Consider the following 20,975-nt stretch of genomic DNA (forward strand, 5'->3'; position numbering starts at 1 on the left):
ATAAGACTATCAGTTGATTTATCAAAAGACACTTTGCAGGCAAGAAGAAGCTGGCAAGAAGTATTCAAAGTGATGAAAAGCAAGGACCTACAACCAAGATTACTCTATTCAGCAAAGCTATCATTGAGAATGGAAGGACAGATAAAGTGCTTCCCAGACAAGGTAAAGCTAAGAGTTCATCATCACCAAACCATTATTATACAAAATGTCAAAGGGACCTACTTAAGAAAAAGATCAATACTATGAACATTGAAATGACAACAAACTCACAACTATCAACAACTGAATCTAAAAAACAGAAACAAAATCCAACTAAGCAAACCAGAATAGTAACATAATCATAGGTATAGGGATCATTTGAAGGGTTATCAGCTGGAATGGGGAAAGGGGAGAAATGGGAAATGGTTCAGGGATTAAGAAGTGTAATTGGTTGGTACAAAGTAGACAGGGGTAAGTTAAGAACAATATAGGAAAGGGTGAAGCCAAAGAACTTATATGTACATCTCATGGACATGTACTAAGAAGGGCAGGATTGCTGGAGGGAATGGGGGTATTGGGCAGAGGGGAGCAAAGGGGAAAAATTGGGACTACTATAACAACATAATCAATAAAATATACTTAAAAAAAAAACAAAGAAGGGAACAATACCAAGGTCAGTGTCCTCTTGCAGACTGGCAAATAGACTTTACCCAGATGCCAAGAGCCTGAGGATGGAAATATTTGCTAGTCTTTGTTGACATCTTTTCAGGAAGCCTATCCTACTTGAACTGAGAAATCCTCAGAGGTAGTGAAAGCCTTACTGTAGGAAATAATCCCTCGCTTTTTTCTCCTTGGCAGTATACAGAGTGATAATAGCCCTGCTTTTGTTTCAGAAATTACACGGAAGGTTAGCAAATTTTTAGGAATCAAGTGGAGACTCTACACAGCATAGAGACCTTAGGCTTCTAGAAAGGTAGAGAAGATGAATCACATCTTGAAGAAAAATATAGCCAAGTTGTGCTAAGAAACTCATCTCCATTGGAATCAAGCTTTACCTATTGCTCTGCTTAGGATAAGGGTGGCTACTTGAAGTGGGACTCAATTGAAATTGTGTATGGGTGACCATTTCAGGCTATGATTGCAGTGGGAGATATGTATGTAGATCAAGAAATGAAGGTAATGAAAATGTACAACATTTAAGTCAGATCTTAGCTATAACTAATGACCTTGCTTGTACTAGAGGCCTCTCCCCCGTACAGGTTCGCTACATTTCTTTGAGCCTGGAGATAAGGTACTGTTCAAGACCTGGAAGACAGGATTTCCAGAAATCCAACTAGAAAAAAAGTGGGCTGGACCTTGGGATGTACTCCTGACCACTCCCACCGTGATGAAGTTGGCAAGAATAAAGCTTTGGATTCATTGCATCAGAGTAAAGAGAGCACTGGAGGAACAATGGACCACCGAGTGTCAAGAAGACTGGAAAGTCATCTTTCAAAAACAATGACATATTCTTCTTTTTACTTTTGTTTAGCCCCATGTTATCGAGAACTTGTTCCTTTCAAATGAGATGAAAATATTTGGGGATATTTAGCAAAAGTATTCTAAATATCTCTGAATTTTGTCTTGCAGAAGAAACATATGTTGAACAAACTTTCACTACATGTCTTATAGGTGTTTGTACTCCCCTGGAATTATACTTTATTTGCTTAAATAACCTACTCCAATATTTATTGTTGAGAATCTGTGGTAATTCTAAAAGACAGGGAAACGTTTTCCTTAAAAGTCACTAATGTAGCCCCAGCTGGAGAGTGTGCACCTTTTGTCAATTGTGCTAAAACCTGTTTTGCCCTTTATCATAGTGTGTTGCTCGATACAATGTGCCCCCTTATGTGGATCTGCAATTACATGTATTCTGATGCTAACATACATGCTCAACAACAAAATGAGTACTTCTAAATGAAACTGTGAGAAATGCTCACAATAAAACACCAGGACACAGGACACAGGAGCAGCAAAGTGATGCGTTTATTCATGAGCCTGCAGAGTCAGGTGTACAGCCAGCCAGGGGCATGTGCGTGAAGTAGACAAAGAAAACTTCTTTTATACTAATGTCATTAGCTCCCCCACCCTAACGCAATTAGGTCCCCCTCCCTTCTGTTCTGCTTGTTTGCTTAGTTTGTTTTTTAGATTCAATTGTTGATAGTTGTGAATGTATTGCCATTTAAATGTTCATAGTTTTGTTCTTATTTTTCTTAAATAAGTCCCTTTAACATTTCATATAATAATGGCTTGATGATGATGAACTCCTTTAGCTTTATCTTGTGTGGGAAGCACTTTTCTGCACCTTGATTCTAAATGATAGCTTTGCTGGATAGAGTAATCTTTGTTGTAGGTCCTTGCTTTTCATCACTTTGAATACTTCTTGCCAGTCTCTTCTTGCCTGTCAAGTTTTTTTTTTTGAGAAATCAACTGATAGTCTTATGGCAACTCCTTTGTAGACAACTCTGCTTTTCTCTTACTGTTTTTAAGATTCTCTCTTCATCTTTAGCCTTTGGCATTTTAATTATGATGTACTGTATCTTGGTGTGGTCCTCTTTGAATCCAACTTGTTTGAGACTCTTTGTGCTTCCTGGACTTGTACGTTTGTTTCTTCACCAGATGAGGGAAGTTTTCCAACATTATGTTTTTCAAATAAGTTTTCAATTTCTTGCTCTTTCTCTTTTCCTGGCACCCTTATGATTTGGATTTTGTTACATTTCAAGTTTTCCCAGAGTTTTCTAATCTTCTCCTTATTTTTTGCAGTTCTTATTTCTTCTTTCTGTTCTGGGGGAATGTTTATTTCTTCCTTTTGTTCCAAATCATTTATTTGAGTCTTGGCTTCCTTCCCATCACTGTTGGTTCTCTGTATATTTTTCTTTGTTTCACTTTGTATAACCTTCACTTCTTCCTTTATTTTGTGGCCATACTCAATCATTTCTGTGAGCATTCTGATCATCAGTGTTTTGAACTCTATATCTGAGTTTGGGGTTATCTCCTTTTTGCTTAGTTCTTTTTCTGTGTTTTTGATCTTTTATTTGGGCCATATGTATTTGTCTCCTAAATTTGACAGCCTCCCTAGTTTGCTTCTGTATCTTAGTTAGAGCCATTGCACCTGTTATGTTCTAAGGAGTGGAGCCTTAGGTATTTGTAGGTGCAGGGCAATATGTTTCACTGCCTTTTGGCACTGTTTGTGCGGGAGGGGTCAGAGAGGGAACAATGCCACTTGCTTGGCACTCGCCCTTTTACAAGTCTCTTCACTCACTTCCCATATGTGACTGATGACTTCTAGCTGTTGCCCCGGTGATGGCTCACAGGGTGGGTTGGTTTGCATATATTCTAGGACCATGGGGGCCCTCTAAATGAACTCTCCTGAGAGATGGGCAGTTTATTCTGTCATCCCAACCCCTACTTGTTTTCACAGCAAGAAGCAATGAGACTTTATTTTCCTGGTGCTGGAACTGTGAGCTGCATGGTCTAGTATGGGACTGGGATCACTCTGCAGGTGTCCTTCCTAGCTTTTATCCACCACATGTGAATGCAGGATGGGGACTCCTCAGTGTGCCAGTGCAGTCGCTTCCTTGCCACAATCACCTTATCTCTGCCACACTACATTCTCCGTGTCCTGGCTCCGTATCTCTGCCCCTTGTACCCATCTGGATGATTATTTCTTATTAATTCCTTGGTTGTCAGACTTTCATACAGTTGAATTTTCTGCCAGTTCTGGTTGTTTTTTGTTTTGAGGTAGTCGTAATCCTTCTTATGTTTGTGGGAGGAGGTGAAGCATGTCAAAGTACACCTCCATCTTGCCAAAAGCCTGATGATCATTTCTTTAAAAATGTTCTGCCCTGTTCTTTTTCTCTTCTCTCTCTGGGATACCAATAACATGTATGTTGAATCGTTTAATATTGTATAGAGCTCACTGATACTTTATTTTTTAAGTTATATTTTATTTATTATGCCATTATAGTTGTCCCAATCTTTCCCTTTTGTCCCCCTCCACCCAGCACGCTCCACTCTTTTTCAGGCAATCCTCACACCATTGTTCATTGGTTATGCATGTAAGTTCTTTGGCTACATCATTTCCTATACTGTATTTTACATCCCCCCCTGGCTGGTTTGGCTCAGTGGATTGAGCATCGGCCTGCGAGCTAAGTGTCGCTGGTTCAATCTTCCAGTCAGGGCACATCAGAGAAGGAAAACTCTGACTCCAAAAAACCTCCGCTGCCTTGCGACATACCTCTTCAGGGGAAAGGCTAGGGGAGTAAACCCCAACAGAAAATCCGGAGCCGGAGTCCCTAAGGCGGTTTGACGTTGTAGTCAACACCGGCAACTCCTGCGGCGCACCTGAAGCCAAGCTGTATTGACTCCGTCTTTCCCTTGGACCCTTCAGCTGCGAAGAGAGGGGGTGGTCTGCTGCATGGGCAACAGCAGACCCTCCATATCACCCTGCCCAGGCTCTGTAGCTTCAGCTTCACTGGAGAGGACACTCCAGCGTCATCGCAAGATGTCGATTCAACACGGGAGGAGACAGATACCGTGTCACTCCCGAGTCGGACTGCACAGCCATTCTCGGCGGTGCAGATAGACTCTTAAGAAGCTACACCATCGTCTCTCGAGACGGACAGCTGCCGCCGCCGCCGATTTTACATCCCCATGGCCATATTGTAATTACCTATTTTTACTTCTTAATCCCTTCACCACTTCACCCATTCACCTACACACCCTCCCATCTATTAGAATTTAATTGTTGATAGATATGTATTTATTGCCATTTTATTGCTCATAGTTTTGATCTTCTTTTTCTTAAATAAGTCCCTTTAACATTTCATATAATAATGGTTTGGTGATGATGAACTCGTTTAGTTTTTTCTTATTTGGGAAGTTCTTTATCTGCCTTTTGATTCTGGTCCTCACTTTTCAAGAGTTTGACTATTTCTTGCCAATCCCTTCTAGCCTGCAAAGCTTCTTTTGAGAAATCAGCTGAAGTTCTTATGGGAACTCTCCTGTAGGTAACTAACTGCTTTTCTCTTGCTGATTCTAAGATTCTCTCTTTATCTTTAATATTTGGCATTTCAATTATGATGTGTCTTGGAGTGGGTCTCTTTGCATCTATTTTGTTTAGGACTATCCATGCACCCTGGACTTCCATGTCTATTCCTTTCATCAAATTAGGGAAGTTTTCTTTCATTGCATTTTCTAGTAAATTTCCAATTTATTGCTTTTTCTCTTATGCACACTTATGATGTAAATGTTAAAATGCTTGAAGTTGTCCCAGAGGCTGCTTACACTATCCTCATTTTTTTGGATTCTGTTTTCTTCTCGTTGTCCTCTTTGGTTGTTTTTTTGCTTCCTTATGTTCCAACACATTGATGTGACTCTTGGTTTTGTTGATTCTATTGTTGTTTCTCTGTAACTTGTTCTTTATTTCGTTTAGTATAACCTTTGTTTCTGACTAGATCATTTTTATGCTGTTGTGGTCCTCACTAATTTTCTTGAGAATTCTTTTTTTTTTTTTTTACACTGTCCATTTACTCAGTAGGGGAAGAATCAGTTTATGATTTTGATACAGTGAGGCCCTCTAGAAAAAATAAAATAAAATTATTATTTTATTTTTTAAATCAAAATAAGGTTTCAAATGGTTCTAAAATTTTAATGCAAATAGATAAATTCACCAAGGTATGAAGAAAAATGGTTTTCTAGCTTTAGAATAGAGATGCCATTTCTGTTGTATGAACCAAACATAGAATTCATAAAATAAAAACATCATAAGTTTTAATAGGTAAAAATTAAAAATTTCTTCATTACCACAAACATGGTAAAAGTGAAGGCATAATCATTTGATATGTATAGAACAAGCTGAAACAAATATATGCAATATATATATATTCTCTCTATATTTATATTTATTTATTTATTTATTTATTGTTTTTCTATTACACTTGGCCCACTTTTCCCCTCATTGTTCCCCCACACCCAGCCTACCCCTTCTCCCACAGTCAATCCCCACCCTGTTTTCCAGGTCCCTGGGTCACTTATACTAGTTCCTTGACTAGAGCCTTCCCTTATTTAACCCACTCCTCCCTGCCCCCCAAGTAATTGTTAGTCTGCTCCTTGTTTACATGACTCTGGTTCAGTTTTGCTCTTTTGTTTGTGTTGTTCATTAGTTTCCTGTACTAGGTGATATCATATGGTATTTGTTTTTCATTGCCTGGCTTAGTTCTCTAAGCATAATTCTCTCTAGTTCCATCCATATTGTCGCAAATGGTATTCCATTGTGTAAATGTACCACAGTTTTTTAATCCACTCATTTACAGATGGGCACTTAGGCTGTTTCCAGCATTTGGCTATTGTTAATAGCGCTGCTATGAACATAAGGGTGCATAGGTTTCTTTGAATTGGTATTTCAAGATTCTTTGGGTATAATCCTAGCAATGGAATTACTGGATCAAAAGGCAGTTCCATTTTTAGTTTTTTGAGGAAATTCCATACTGTTTTACATAGTGGATGCAACAGTCTGCATTCCCAGCAGCAGTACAACAGGGTTCCCTTTTCTCCGCATCCTCGCCAGCACTTGTTGTTTGTTGATTTGTTGATGATGGCCATTCTTAATGGTGTGAGGTGGTATCTCATTGTCTTTTTAATTTGGATCTCTCCGATAGTTAGTGATGTTGAGCATCCTTTCCTATTCCTATGGACCCACTGTATGTCCTCTTTGGAGAATTGTTTGTTCAGGTCCTTTGCCCATTTTTTAATTGGGTTGTCTGTCTTCTTGATGTTGAGTTGTATAAGTTTTTTATATATATATATCTGGAGATGTTCAGGTCCTTTGCCCAATTAGTGTTGTCTGTTTTCTTGATGTTGAGTCATATAAGCTCTTTATATATTTTGGAGATCAGTTCCTTGTCTGTTGATTTTTTAATGATGGCCATTCTCACTGGTGTGAGGTGTATATCATTGTGGTTTTAATTTGCATCTTGCTGATTGCTAGTGATCTTGAACATCCTTTCGTATGCCTATGGGCCCTCTGTAGGTAGTCCTTGGAGAAGTGTCTGTTCATGTCCTTATCTCATTTTTTGATTGGATTTTCTGTCTTCTTGGTGTTGAGTCATATAAGCCCTTTATGTATTTTTGAGATCAAATGCTTGTCCCAGGTATCATTGGCAAATATGTTTTTCCATATGACTGGTTCCCTTTTTATTTTGCTGATGTTTTCTTTAGCTGATCAGAAACTTTTTAGTTTGATGTAATCCCATTTGTTTATTTTTTTCCTTTATTTCACTTTCCCTAGGAGATACATCGGTGAAAATATTGTTGTATGGGATAGATGAAATTTTACTGCCTCTGTTTTCCTCTAGGATTTTTATGGTGTGACAGCTTACATTTAATTTTTTGATCCATCTTGAGTTTATTCTGGTGTATAGTGTAAGTTGATGGTCTAGTTTCATTCAATCTTGTTTAGTTCTCTTTCTGGAGTTTTTTTCTGTTCTTTCATTTCGGAGGTGGTTTTTTCTCCTCACCTCAGCAGCCTCCCTGAAGTGTTTGTTTTTGTGTATTAGATAGAACTTGGTAGAATGGCCTAATGTAGTACGTGTCCTGTAGGGTCCAATTGCACAGCCTCTTTGTTCACCCAAGTTAGGCACTCCATGTGTGCACCCCTAACCCCATGTGGGCTCTATGCAACCTCCTGTTGTAGGTGAGCCCTGAGCCCTGATTACTATTGACATGTCAGTGGGAAGCATTTAAACCCAGGCCATTTGGCGTCCAGGAGTGGCTGCACCCACTCTGTAGGATCAGTTGCGCAGAGACTTATTTCAGCTGGGCTCTGGTGTCCACTGAGTCTGCCCCTTGAGTGTGTCACTTGTGGAGATGGTTGGGTGGTGTTTTGATGTATTCTGAAGCTGTTCTCTGGCTCTGGAACCTCTAAGAGATGCAGGCCAAGGTCACCTGCTGCCTGTGTTCTGCCTGGAGTCTCTCAGGAAAAGCTACAAAGTGATCTGCAGATGGCTAATACTAGTGCTGAACTTGGAGGTGCCCAGGAAAAGCCAAGCTACAAGTCAAAACTGGCTGTCAAGCCTGGGACCCCTTAGTGAGAGATATAGGGCATATGGAGGCCAGATGTTATTTGTTTGAGAAATTATAAGGAAGTCTGAAGCATGAGCCAAGATAGGCCATTGGTATAGAAAAGCCACTAGAAACAGTTTTGCTGGGCCTGAAAATTAGGTTGGGCAGGGAGATTAATGATAGCCAGATTGATATTTTTTCCATATGTAGACTGGGGTTATGTGTTTTGGGTAGGAAGACCACAGAGGTAAAGTGCTATTCTCATTGTATCATATCAAGGCTACATCCTACCAACATGACATCATTGATGTCAGCTTTGATCACCTGGCTGAGGTAGTGTTTGTCATGTTTCTCCTCTATAAAGTTGCTTTTTCCCTCACTGCTATATTGCACTCTTTTAAAGGAAGTCACCACATGCCGCCTTCAGTTAAGGTTTGGAAAGTTGTGCTCTACCTTTATGAGGATGGAGTATCTACATAAATTATTTGGAATTCTGCACATAAGAGTTGTCTATCCTCGCTTATATACTTACTTTTCTTTTATTCTTTTAATATAATATTTGATTATTTATTTTTAGAGAGGGGCAGGGAGAAAGAAATAGAGGGAGAGATACATTGATGTGAGAGAGAGACATCTATTGGTTGCCTCTCCTACTCTCATATGTGCCACAATTGGGGGCTGAACATGCAACCCAGGCATGTGCCCTGACTGGGTTTAGAATCAGTGACCTTTCGCTTTGCAAGATGATGCCCAACCAATTGAACCACACCACTCATGGCTTATTTATTTATTTTTTAATACTTAAAGAATATTGGTATGATGCTTGAATTTTATGCTTTGGGTTATAATTTAATACTAATTTACTCGCTTTATCTCTCTAATTGTTCCAGCTTTGGCCATGGGAGCTCTTCCTGTGTCCTTTGAGAATGATATTAGAAATCAGGATCTCAGTGACTCAACACAAGACTATATATTTCTTGCTTACTTAGTCTTCTTCAGGTTTAGCAGCTACCTAGGACATCTCTTTTTAATGTAGGGACTCAGGTATTCAGTCCACTTATATCCTGTGGCTCAGTCACATCAACACATGTCTTCTAAGTTGCTTTAGCAACCTATTTTCCAAGTCAGATCTTCCAGCCTTCTACTGATTCTGTGAACTTCACTGTCTCTCCACTAAATTTTGCCTATGTTTAAGATTGCAACCAAAAAACCTGATGGATATATACATTAAATGTGGTAAAAAAAAATTAGTATTTTATTTAAGTTCTAGTTTAATTATAAATGTACAGCTTTTGAATTCACTTAGTCATTTGCTGATATACCAAATCCCACTTCAGTTCATCAGGTGACTTGGAAATAAAATGAGATCACATTATTTGACAAGGGTGTCAGAATGGAACATTGTAATTAGAAAGACTTCTCAGACATTATAGGTTTCAAATGAGAGAGTATCCCAAGTATTTCTCAACATGAATAAAGGTACATAAATGACAATGAGATGCACTGGATTGGTGGCAGACATATTGGTTTAGTTTCAGTGGATCAGCTAAGTAGGAAAATGAAGAAAGAAAATTGCAGAAACACAATTGGTCCAAGACAAGCAAGAGGAGTTCTTTCCTGGGGTTTAGAACATCATAGGTAGTAGGAAAACCCTGCCAATTGTATTATTCAAAATTGGGCCTGAAAGAGAGAGCTAGTGGGAAGAACAGTCATATACAGTAATATTAAACTTCACAAAGTACTGTCATCTAAATAAAATGTACTTAATCTTCAAAGTAACATTATGAGGTAGATGTTACTAGCTCATTTTGAAAGTGGGGAAGCCAAGCCTTAATCAAAGGAATGTATTTGTTTTCTCCTGAAAGGCTAAGAAAGCAGAGCCTGGGCAAACATGACGTGCTCTCTTTTATTAGGAAGTGCAGTCCCAGGAGCAGTAGAAAAGGCTAAGTGGAGCCACACAGAGAATGAAGAGCCAGTTTGAGATAATGGTTTTTGAGTTGGAATTGCTGAGTACAGGTGATTGTCTGTGGGACAGTCCTTGAAGCTGCTGTATAACTGAATCTACAGACAGACAGGGGCAGCAAATGTCCACCAGTTCCATCCTATGGAACAGAAGTTTACCTGACAGGGAGTTATAGCCCCTTATACTTCTGAGTTTTGTGTGCATATGCACTGAGGGGGTGAGTCCACTCCTCCCTAGCTCATTATCAACTTAGAACCTTGGGCAGGAGGCAAAGGGAGATGACAGAGGCCAAGTGCTGTTCAGTTGCACCTGAACGAGGTCAACTGAACATGTGTAGGTGATCCCTAAAGAGGTTGCTAGAACCAGATATACAATCACATGGAGAACAGCAGAGATGTCTGGCAGCTGTTGACCTGGATCTGAAACTTGTTCCAGGTCTCTATGGTATCTGGACAATGGGTGAGTCCACAAAGGTAAAGAGGGTAGTATTTAAGTTAAATTCCAGACTATAAATAGTCCAAGAGCCTGGGAGACTCATTTAGTTAATGAGAATCCCAGGAATATTTTTAGTATAATTTAGGACTTTTCATGAGTCTTAGAAGTCTCTGTCTTATAGACATAAACTGTATAAATTGCCCATATATTTGAATACAATGTAAAATGTTAACATGAAATAATATATGAAGCTGACTTTCATTCATTTATGATTTGAACAAATGCATTTGTCAAAATGTATTCTAGGCAGAAAAAAGTATGATCTAGACACAAGGAGTAATAAAAAACTGACAGAAATTGCTTTCATGATTCCCAGAGATGGGAAAATTGTTTATAGATAAGAGTTTCTTATTCTATACCTCTCACTGCAAGTAAACTTCAGCGGATGAAAATTTTTCCTTCTCACACTCATCTTTCACCCATATATAAATAGAAAGTCCTACACTCTTGAGGACTTCCAGCCAAGATGGAGGCAAAGGTAGACACACTGTGTCTCCTTTCACAACTAATAAGGAATACATCTACCTCAAAAATTATAAAAATCAATCAGAAGTTCCAGAAAATCAAACGGAAAGGAAGTCCAACTAAGAAATAGAGAAAATACTCATCCAGACAGGTGGGAGGGCTGGAGCCGGGGTGGAGAGGAAACAGGGTGATACACCTGCGGCAGCAGCAGCAGCACTAGCGGCAACTCCAGTGGCACTGGAGTGGTGACACTGGCAGCAGCCCCAGAGGCATCAGCACCCGTACCAGCAGCAGCAACACCAGCAGCAGTGGCTGGGGCTGGCTGGTGGAAAGTGCTCCCACACATTGGAAATGTTAGGAAGAAAACTATCACAGTGCCAAGCCAGACAGGGCAGCTCATGGCACCAACATAGGGGGAAAATAAAGCCACATTGCTTCTGATTGAAAACCAGTTGGGTTGGGGCAGTGGATGGAGATTCTGGTCCTTCAGCAGAGTTCCTTTGTTTGGTGGAAAAGGGGCAAGTGCTTAGCAGGTGGTATTGTTCCCTCTCAGACTCCTTCTTCATATACAGCACCACAATGTGGGGAAACAGGTCACCCCAACACTGACAAATACCTAAGGCTCTGCCCTATATAATGTAACATATGCTATAGCCTTACCCAAGACACAGAGGCAAACACAGAAGGCTATGAGGTTAAGGAGGCAGAGAAGTATGGCCCAAAGGAGGAAGCAGATCAAGGTTCCAGTGGGAGAACTGAGTGACGAGGAGATAGCCAACCTAACAGATACACAGTTCAAAATGCTGGTGATAAGGATGCTCACAGACTTGACAGACAAGATTAAGTATGACAGGGAAGAAATGAAGGCTATACTAAGTGAAACGAAGGAAGATCCACATGAGACCAGTGGTGAAGGGGAGGAAACCAGAGTTCAAATCAATGATTTGGAACATAAGGAATAAATAAGCAGTCAACCAGTACAGAAGAAGGAAACAAGAATTGAAAAAAATGAGGAGAGGCTTAGGAACCTCTGGGACAACTTTAAATGTGCCCACATCTGAATCATATGGATGTCAGAAAGAGAAGAGGAAGAGCAAGAAATTGAAAAATTATGTGAAAAAAGAATACAAGAAAACTTCCCAAATTTGGCAAATGAAATAGTCCAGGAAGCGCAGAGAGTCCCAAACAAGCTAGACCCAAGTAGGACCACACAAAGACACATTATAATTAAAATACCAAAGTTTTAAGATAAAGAGAGAATCCTAAAAGCAGAAAGAGAAGAGTTACCTACAAAGGGGTGCCTATAAGATTATCAGCAGATTTCTGCAAAGAAACTTTGCAGGCAAGAAGGGGCTGGTAAGAAGTATTCAGAACAATACCTATCGGGTGCGGGGGGGACGATGGCGGAGGAGTGAGGGGAGGCTGCGCTTTCTGGCTCCCGAGACTTGTCTGTAGTTCGGACTAATTGCAGACAGAACATCTCAGTGAGCAGCTGGACACTGGCAAGAGTTGAGCTTTGGCACTGCTGGATTAGAGAAAACCATCTGGGAACAACCTATTTAGTGAGGATAGTGGAGGAAAAAGGGACAAGACTGGGTTTCTGACTGGGTTGGCACCCTGAGCTGCGACTGGAAGTACACAAAGGCTTTTTGGTGACCACAGGCTTCCCCAGAGAGGAATCCAGAGGAGAGCGGATCTCTGCTGCTGTCAGAGACAGGACTGGGTCAGGTGGCATCTGGCACTGAAAGACAAGAAACAGCATACTGCTGTGCATGTGAGAATGTGATTTTCCTTTATATTTTCCCCTTGTGAACTGCGGAGAGGAGAGGAAATGTCGGGGGTGATAGGACATTCTTGAGGAGCGCAGAAGTGCGCTCGCCCACTCCCCAACCCTCCCCTTGGGTCCCGCGGGTGTGCACAGGGAAGTGCCCTCATTCACTGGCCCAGGTGCACGGGGCTGCACGTCCAGGTGCCCCTTGGACACACCCAAACGGACATAAGATCAGTGCCCCAAAGGGCGCAGGGAGGGCCCGCTGGGCATGCAGAAGGCCGTGCGCAGACACCCCTGGCCAGCTCCAGTGGGCACCAGGCCGGAGTACAGACCACTTGCGTGGGCTCTGCTCGTGCCCTAGGTGGGTGTGGGAACTGAGGGCAGCTGCAGTTCGGAAACATCTGGCAGTGGGTGACTCACAGACACTAACTTCCACTGTGCACAAGTGTCTGGGGCCCCGCCTCAAGGGGCGAGAGACAACTCCCAGGGCACGGTTCGGCAGGCCTGAGGCTAACTTGAAGGCCACCTTGCATGCGCGCACAAGCACCCCGGCCGACTCCAAAAGGCGTCAAAGGAACACCGGCCACCGCGGGCTCACACAGCTGCTGCAAGGAACAGGAACCTTTGGCCTGCCTCATTAGACAAGCTGTGGATTCTGAAAAAGATGACACACAAAGGCTGAACCGAGTAAAAACTTTTCTTTTATATATTTTTTAAATTTTTATTTCTACTTTAGTTTTTTTATTTGTATTTTATTTGATTTTAATTTTTTAATTTCTTATTTTTAATTTTAATTTTTACTTCTTAAAAAATTTTTTTTCTTAAAAAATATATCTCTTTAATTTGTTTCATACCATCTCTCCTTCTCATCCTTCCTCTTTAATTTTGGTTTACTTGTTTGTCTGTCTAGTTTAGCCTTCCTTTCACACTAAATAAATAGAATATAACTACTATATAAATCTAATACCATACAATTCCACTTTCTTACTATACTCTGAATTCTTCCCTCTTTTTCTTTTATTATTATTAACATACAATGTAAATATTACCTACTGTCTTGCATAGTCTCGACACTACTTGCTACTATTATTAATCTATCATCCCCTCTCTCAAAAATAATATTTTTCCTCTTTAAAAACAGCTCTTATCTATTCTTCCTATGTATAAAAGCCCTAATATCTCTATATTTATATTAATATTGGCTCATTGGCTGACGATAGCGGGATAGAGGGTGGGGGATATTTTTGAGGGTGTGGGTTTCCTGCCTGGGCTGTGTGTGTATGTTTTTAACAACATCTCCACAAAAGAACTCAAGACAAAGTGGACAGAGTGACTCTCAATCAACTAGTCAGAGGGAAGATCCTACCAAAGAGCATCTGAAATATAACCAGAAAGCATAGACAAATGACATAAAGGGTATCCCAAGAACATCAGGCTCAGGAGATCAAAGAGACTTCACCACTGAAACCCACAGATCTCCTATAAAAAATCTCATACCACAAAGGTGGGAAGTCAAAGCAGACAAATCCAAAAAACAAAAACAAAAAAGAATAATCCAACATGGTAAGATGCAAAAACAACCTCTCAATAGAAAGAAAAGAAAAATCCCCAGAAAGAAAGATGGATGGAATAGACATAGCCCAAATGTCAGACATGGAATTCAAAACAGCGGTGGTGAGGAAGCTCAATATACTCGACAACCTCCCAAACAACTGCAACAACCTCCAAGGAAGTTACCAGCAACTCCAAGAAAATTACAGGGAACTTGCACCAGCATAAAAAAGGACATAGAAACTATTAACAAGAACCAGGAAGAAATGAAGAACACAATCTCTGAACTGAAAAACACAGTAGAATCAATCAAAAGCAGGCTAAACGAAGCAGAGGACTGGATCAGTGAGTTAGAGGACAATGTAGAAAAAAGTTCCCAGACAATACAACAAAATGAAAAAAGATTGAAAAAATATGAACAAGATGTAAGGGAATTACAGGATAGCATGATAAGAAATAATATCAACATCATTGGAATAAGAGAAGGAGAAGAAGAGGAGCGTGGAATAGAAAAGCTGATAAGAGAAGTATGGACAGAAAATTTTCTCAACCTGATGAGAGAAAAAGTTATGCAAGTTCAAGAAGCACAGAAAGACCTAATGAAAAATAACCCCCCAAAACCCACTCCAAGGCACATCATAATTAAAATGGCAACATTCAAAGACAAAGAGAGAATCCTAAAAGTAGTAAGAGAAAAACAGCAAATAATATACAAGGGAGCTCCGATACGGCTATCAATCGATTTCTCAAGAGAAACACTACAAGCCAGAAGGAAAAGGTCAAAAATATTTCAAGCAATAAAAAACAAAGGTCTACAACCAAGAATACTCTACCCAGCAAGGCTCTCGTTCAAAATGTAAGATAGAAAAAGGAGTTTCCCATACAAAGGAAGACTAAAAGAATACATCTCCACCAAACCAGCATTGCAAGAGATGCTAAAGGGAATGTTTTAAGAAAAAGAAGAAAAAAAGAGGAGAAGAACACAGGTACAAAGGGAAATTAATAAATACATGTCAATAGTAACCTTAAATGTAAATGGATTAAATGCTCCAATTAAAAGACATAGGGTAGAGTCTCTGGCTGGGTTCTGGCAGCCCTGGAACCACGGAAGAGGCTCTTCCGGACCGCCGCAATGCGGCGGGTCCATAAGCTCCTGGTCTCCCGTACTGCTGTCTGTCTTCAAAAATTCTGATTCAGCTGGACACCCAGTGAACCCCATCAGCTTTCAACTGAACTGAACCATCAGTGAACTAGATGCCTTTGGTACTTTACGAAGAATATTTCCAGATATATCACAGACATTAAGTTTTTGCCTCCTGACATAAAAGATAGACTAATAAGAATAATGAGCGTGAAGGGGCAGATTACAGATTCAAATATACCTGAGATTTCACATCCTGAAGTCCAAACTCTGTATCTACAGACCTGGGGTATTTTGGATACTGCTCTCCTGCACATGTGTAACTGCAGAAAACTGAAGGAATTAAATTTAAATTCCTCAAAAGAGAACAGTTTCTGTAACCTCAAAAGGAATAAAAGCTGTGGCTTCATCTTGTTCATACCTCTATGAGGCTCGTCTGAAAAGATGCTGCAATCTCACTGACGAAGGAGTCCTTGCTCCTGCACACAACTGCCGACTGCTAAAGATCATCGATTTAGGTGGCTGCTTATGTATTACTGATGTGTCCTTACGTGCATTAGGAGAAAACTGCTTATTTTTGCAATATGTTGGTATTTCAGCTACTCAGGTATCTGACAATGGCGTGGTTGCACTCGTCAGTGGACCTTGTGCCAATAAATTAGAGGAGATGCATATGGAACATTGTGTGAATCTGACTGATGAGTCTATAGAAGCTGTCATTACTCACTGTCCTCAGATACGTATATTACTGTTTCATGGATGCCCCCTGTTAACAGATCATTCACGAGAGGTCTTGGAGTAATTAGGAGGCCCAAGCAAATTAAAGCAAGTGACGTGGACTGTTTATTGATGCTTATCAAAGCTACGTTCTCCACACTATCAGGAAATGTTGGTCTTGGAGACTGACTTTCCAACGTGTAATATGGTTTGTCATTTACCAGACTCTTAAATGTTTCAGTAGTGCTATTATTCTGTGTGTGTTTGATGAGTCATTGTTTTTGAATAGTAACCGTATGGATTACTATTGGATTTGGGGTGGTGGGGGTGAGGGCACTGTGTTTGCTTCTTAAATAACAAAGTTTGTAAACTACCTGTTTTCTCTGGAGATTTCCTTTTCCTATCTAGACACTTGAGTTTTTGTAAAAGAAATGTACCAATATGAATAAATTCTTAAATAAGGTATTTCTAAAAGCATAAAAAAAAAAAAAAAGAAAGACATAGGGTAATGGAATGGATAAGAAAACAGGACTTACATTTGCTGTCTACAAGAAACACACCTCAAAACAAACGATTTACACAGACTGAAAGTAAAGGGATATAAAAAAGTATTCCAAGCAAACGGACATGAAAAAGAAGCTGGGGTAGCAATATTCATATCAGACAAAATGGATTTCAAAGCAAGGGCAAAAAAAGAGACAAAGAAGGACATTTCATAATACTTAAGGGAACAATCCAACAAGAAGATATAACACTGATAAACATACATGTAACCAACATAGGAGCACCCAAATACATAAAGAAAATACTAGAAGACCACAAGAAGGATATTAAGAATAATACACTCATAGAAGGGGACTTTAACACTCCATTATCAACAATAGACAGATCTTCAAAGCAAAGAAACACCAAGGATATACAGGCATTGAACAACACACTAAACCACAGGGACTTAACTAATATATATAGAACTATTTACCCCAAAGAAGCAAAATATACATTCTTTTCAAATGCACATGGGACATTTTCAAAGATAGACCACATGTTAGGACACAAAACAAGCCTCGACAAATTCAAGAAAATTGAAATCATATCAAGCACCTTTTCAGACCACAATGCCTTGAAACTAAAAATCAACCTCTAGAAAAAAATCAAAGACACCCAAACTCATGGAGAATGAATAACATGCTATTAAATAACAAATGGGTTAACAATGACATCAAAGAAGAAATCAAGAAATTTCTGGAAACTAATGATAATGAATATACAACAGCCCAAAACCTATGGGACACAGCAAAAGCAGTCCTAAGAGGGAAGTTCATACCAATACAGGCATATCTGAAAAGGATAGAAGAATCTCAAATAAAAAATCTAAGCCTAAAGCTACAAGAACAAGAACAACAACAACAAACAAAGCCCAGATCAAGTAGAAGGAAAAAAATCATCAAGATCAGAGCAGAATTCAATGACATACAGACCAAACAAACAATTCAAAAGATCAACAAAACTAGGAGCTGGTTCTTCGAAAACATAAACAAAATCAACAAGCCTTTAGCCAAGCTCATCAAGAAAAAAAGAGAGAAGACCCAAATAAACAAAATCAGAAATGAAAGAGGAGAAATCATGACTGATTCCACAGAAATACAAATGATTGTAAGAAATTACTACAGACAACTGTATGGCAAGAAATTTGACAACCTAGAAGAAATGGACAAATTTCTGGAAACATATAACCTTCCAAAACTGAATCAAGAAGTAGAAAGTCTCAACAGGCCAATAACAAAGAAGGAAATTGAAACAGTAATCAAAAATCTCCCGGCACACAAAAGCCCTGGACCGGATGGCTTCACAAGTCAATTTTACAAAACATTTAGGGAAGAACTAACTCCTACCCTCCTCAAACTATTCCAAAAAATCCAAGAAGAGGGAGGATTCCCAAACTCTTTCCATGAAGCCAGTATTACCCTAATCCCAAAACCAGGTCAAGACACAACAAAGAAAGAAAACTACAGGCCAATATCACTGATGAACATAGATGCTAAAATCCTCAATAAAATATTGGCAAACAGGATTCAGCAATACATCAAAAAGATCATACACCACGATCAAGTTGGATTCAACCCAGGGATGCAAGAATGGTTTAATATTCACAAATCAATAAATATAATACATCACCTAAACAAAATGAAAGACAAAAATCACATGGTCATATCAATAGATGCTGAAAAAGCATTTGATAAAGAACAACACCCATTTATGATGAAAACACTCAGCAAAATGGGAATAGAGGGAGCATACCTCAACATAATTAAGGCTATATATGAGAAACCTGAAGCCAACCTCATACTCAATGGACAAAAACTGAAAGCATTCCCCCTGAAATCAGGAACAAGACAAGGCGGCCCACTCTCAGCACTCCTATTCAATATAGTGTTGGAAGTCCTAGCCACAGCAATCAGACAATAAAAAGAAATAAAAGGCATCAAAATAGGAAGAGAAGAAGTAAAACTATCATTATATGCAGATGACATGATAGTATACATAGAAAACCCTATAAACTCCGCTAAAAGACTACTTGATATAATAAATGAATTTGGCAAAAAAGCAGGGTACAAAATAAATATACAGAAATCTAAGGCATTTCTCTACATCGAGAATAAAATATCAGATACAGAGACAAAAAAAGAAAATACCATTTACTATAGCAACAAGAAAAATAAAGTACCCAGGAATAAACTTAACCAAAAAGATAAAAGAACTGTACTCTGAAAATTACGTAACATTGAAGAAAGAAATTAAGGAAAATACAAATAAATGGAAGCAAATACCATGTTCTTGGATGGGAAGAATCAACATCATCAATGTGTCCATACTACCCAAAGCAATTTATAGATTCAATGAAATCCCTATTAAAATACCAATGATATATTTCACAGACCTAGAACAAATACTCCAAAAATTCATGTGGAACCAAAAAAGTCCCCTAATAACAAAAGCAATCTTGAGACAGAGAAAACAGCAGGAGGAATCACAATACTAGATATCAAACAATACAAAGCCACTGTGATTAAAACAGTCTGGTACTGGCATAAGAACAGACATATAGATCAGTGGAACAGAATAAAGAGGCCAGAAAGAAATCCAGAAACATACGGTCAATTAATATTTGATAGAAGAGGAAGGAACATAAAGTGGAGTAAGAAGAGCCTCTTTAACAAATGGTGCTGGGAGAACGGGACAGGGATGTGCAAAAAAATGGAACTAGACCATCAACTTACCCCACACACCAGAATAAACTCAAGATGGATGAAAGACTTAAATGTAAGCCATGACATCATAAAAGTCCTAGAGGAAAACATAGGCAGGAAAATTTCAGGTATCCCACGTAACAATATTTTCACGAATACATCTCCTAAGGCAAGAGAAATAAAGGAAAAAATAAACAAATGGGATTACATCAAACTAAAGAGTTTCTGCTCAACAAAAGAAAAACATCAGCAAGATGAAAAGGAAACCAACCATATGAGAAAACATATTTGCCAATGATGTCTCAGACAGGGGACTGATCTCCAAAATATATAAAGAGCTTCTACAACTCAACATCAAGAAAACAGACAACCCAATTAAAAAATGGGCAAAGGAACTGAACAAACCCTTCTCTGAAGAGGACATACGGAAGGTCCATAGACACATGAAAAAATGCTCAACATCACTAGCCTTCAGAGAGATGCAAATAAAAACCACAATGAGATACCACTTTACATCAGTCAGAATGGCCATCATCAACAAATTAACAAACAACTTGTGCTGGCGAGGATGTTGAGAAATGGTAACCCTACTCCACTGTTGATGGGAATGCAGACTGGTGTAGGCACTATGGAAAACAGTATGGAATTACCTCAAAAAACTAAAAATAGAACTGCCTTTTGAACCAGCGATTCCACTACTAGGATTATACCCGAAAAATCCTAAAACCCTAATTCAAAAGAACTTATGCACCCCTATGTTCAAAGCAGCACTGTTTACAATAGCTAAGTGCTGGAAACAGGCTAAGTGCCCATCTATAGATGAGTGGATCAAAAATCTGTGGTACCTTTACACAATGGAGTACTATGTAGCAGAGAGAAAGAAGGAACTCTTGCCATTTGCAACAACATGGATGGAACTAGAGAGAATTATGCTTAGTGAAATAAGCCAGGCAAAGAAAGATAAATACCATATGATATCACCTAATACAGGAAACTAAAGAACAACATAAACAAATGAACTAAATCAGACAAGGAGCAGAATAGTAGTCAATAGGGGGGAGGGAGAGAAGGTGTATAAGTAAAGGAAGGGTTTAGTCAAAGAACGTGTAAAAATGACTCATGCACATAAACAACGGGGAGGGATATAATTGTCAGAGAAGGGGTGGACTGGGTGGGAGGGAGCAATGGGGGAAAATGGGACAATTGTAATTGAAAAACCAAAAAAAAAATTCAAAGTGATAAAAAGCAAGGACCTATAACCAAGAGTACCCTATCCAGAAAAGCTATCATTTAGAATTGAAGGGTAGTTAAAGTGCTTCCCAGGCAAAGTTAAGCTAAAGGAGTTCATCATCACCAAGCTATTATTATATGAAATATTAAAGGGACTTATTTAAGAAAAAGAAGATCAAAACTATGAACATTAAGGGATAGGGCTAAGATGGAGGCATAGACCAACACGCTCTGTGTCCCTCCACAACTAAGAAGGACTACAACTCCTGCAAAACCAAAGATAATAAGAAGTCTTAGAAAATAAATCTACATGGA

The 20,975-nt window shown here is 39.3% G+C and overlaps 1 pseudogene; it reads left to right on the forward strand.

The window, feature by feature from the left end:
* The first annotated feature begins 12,402 nt into the window (after nt 1–12,402).
* Nucleotides 12,403–16,334, forward strand: LOC150002947 (protein AMN1 homolog; annotated as a pseudogene).
* The last annotated feature ends 4,641 nt before the right edge of the window (nt 16,335–20,975 follow it).

The sequence above is a fragment of the Furipterus horrens genome, unplaced genomic scaffold, assembly GCF_987537825.1.
Source record: "Furipterus horrens unplaced genomic scaffold, mFurHor1.1.pri manual_scaffold_8, whole genome shotgun sequence".
Taxonomy (NCBI): domain Eukaryota; kingdom Metazoa; phylum Chordata; class Mammalia; order Chiroptera; family Furipteridae; genus Furipterus; species Furipterus horrens.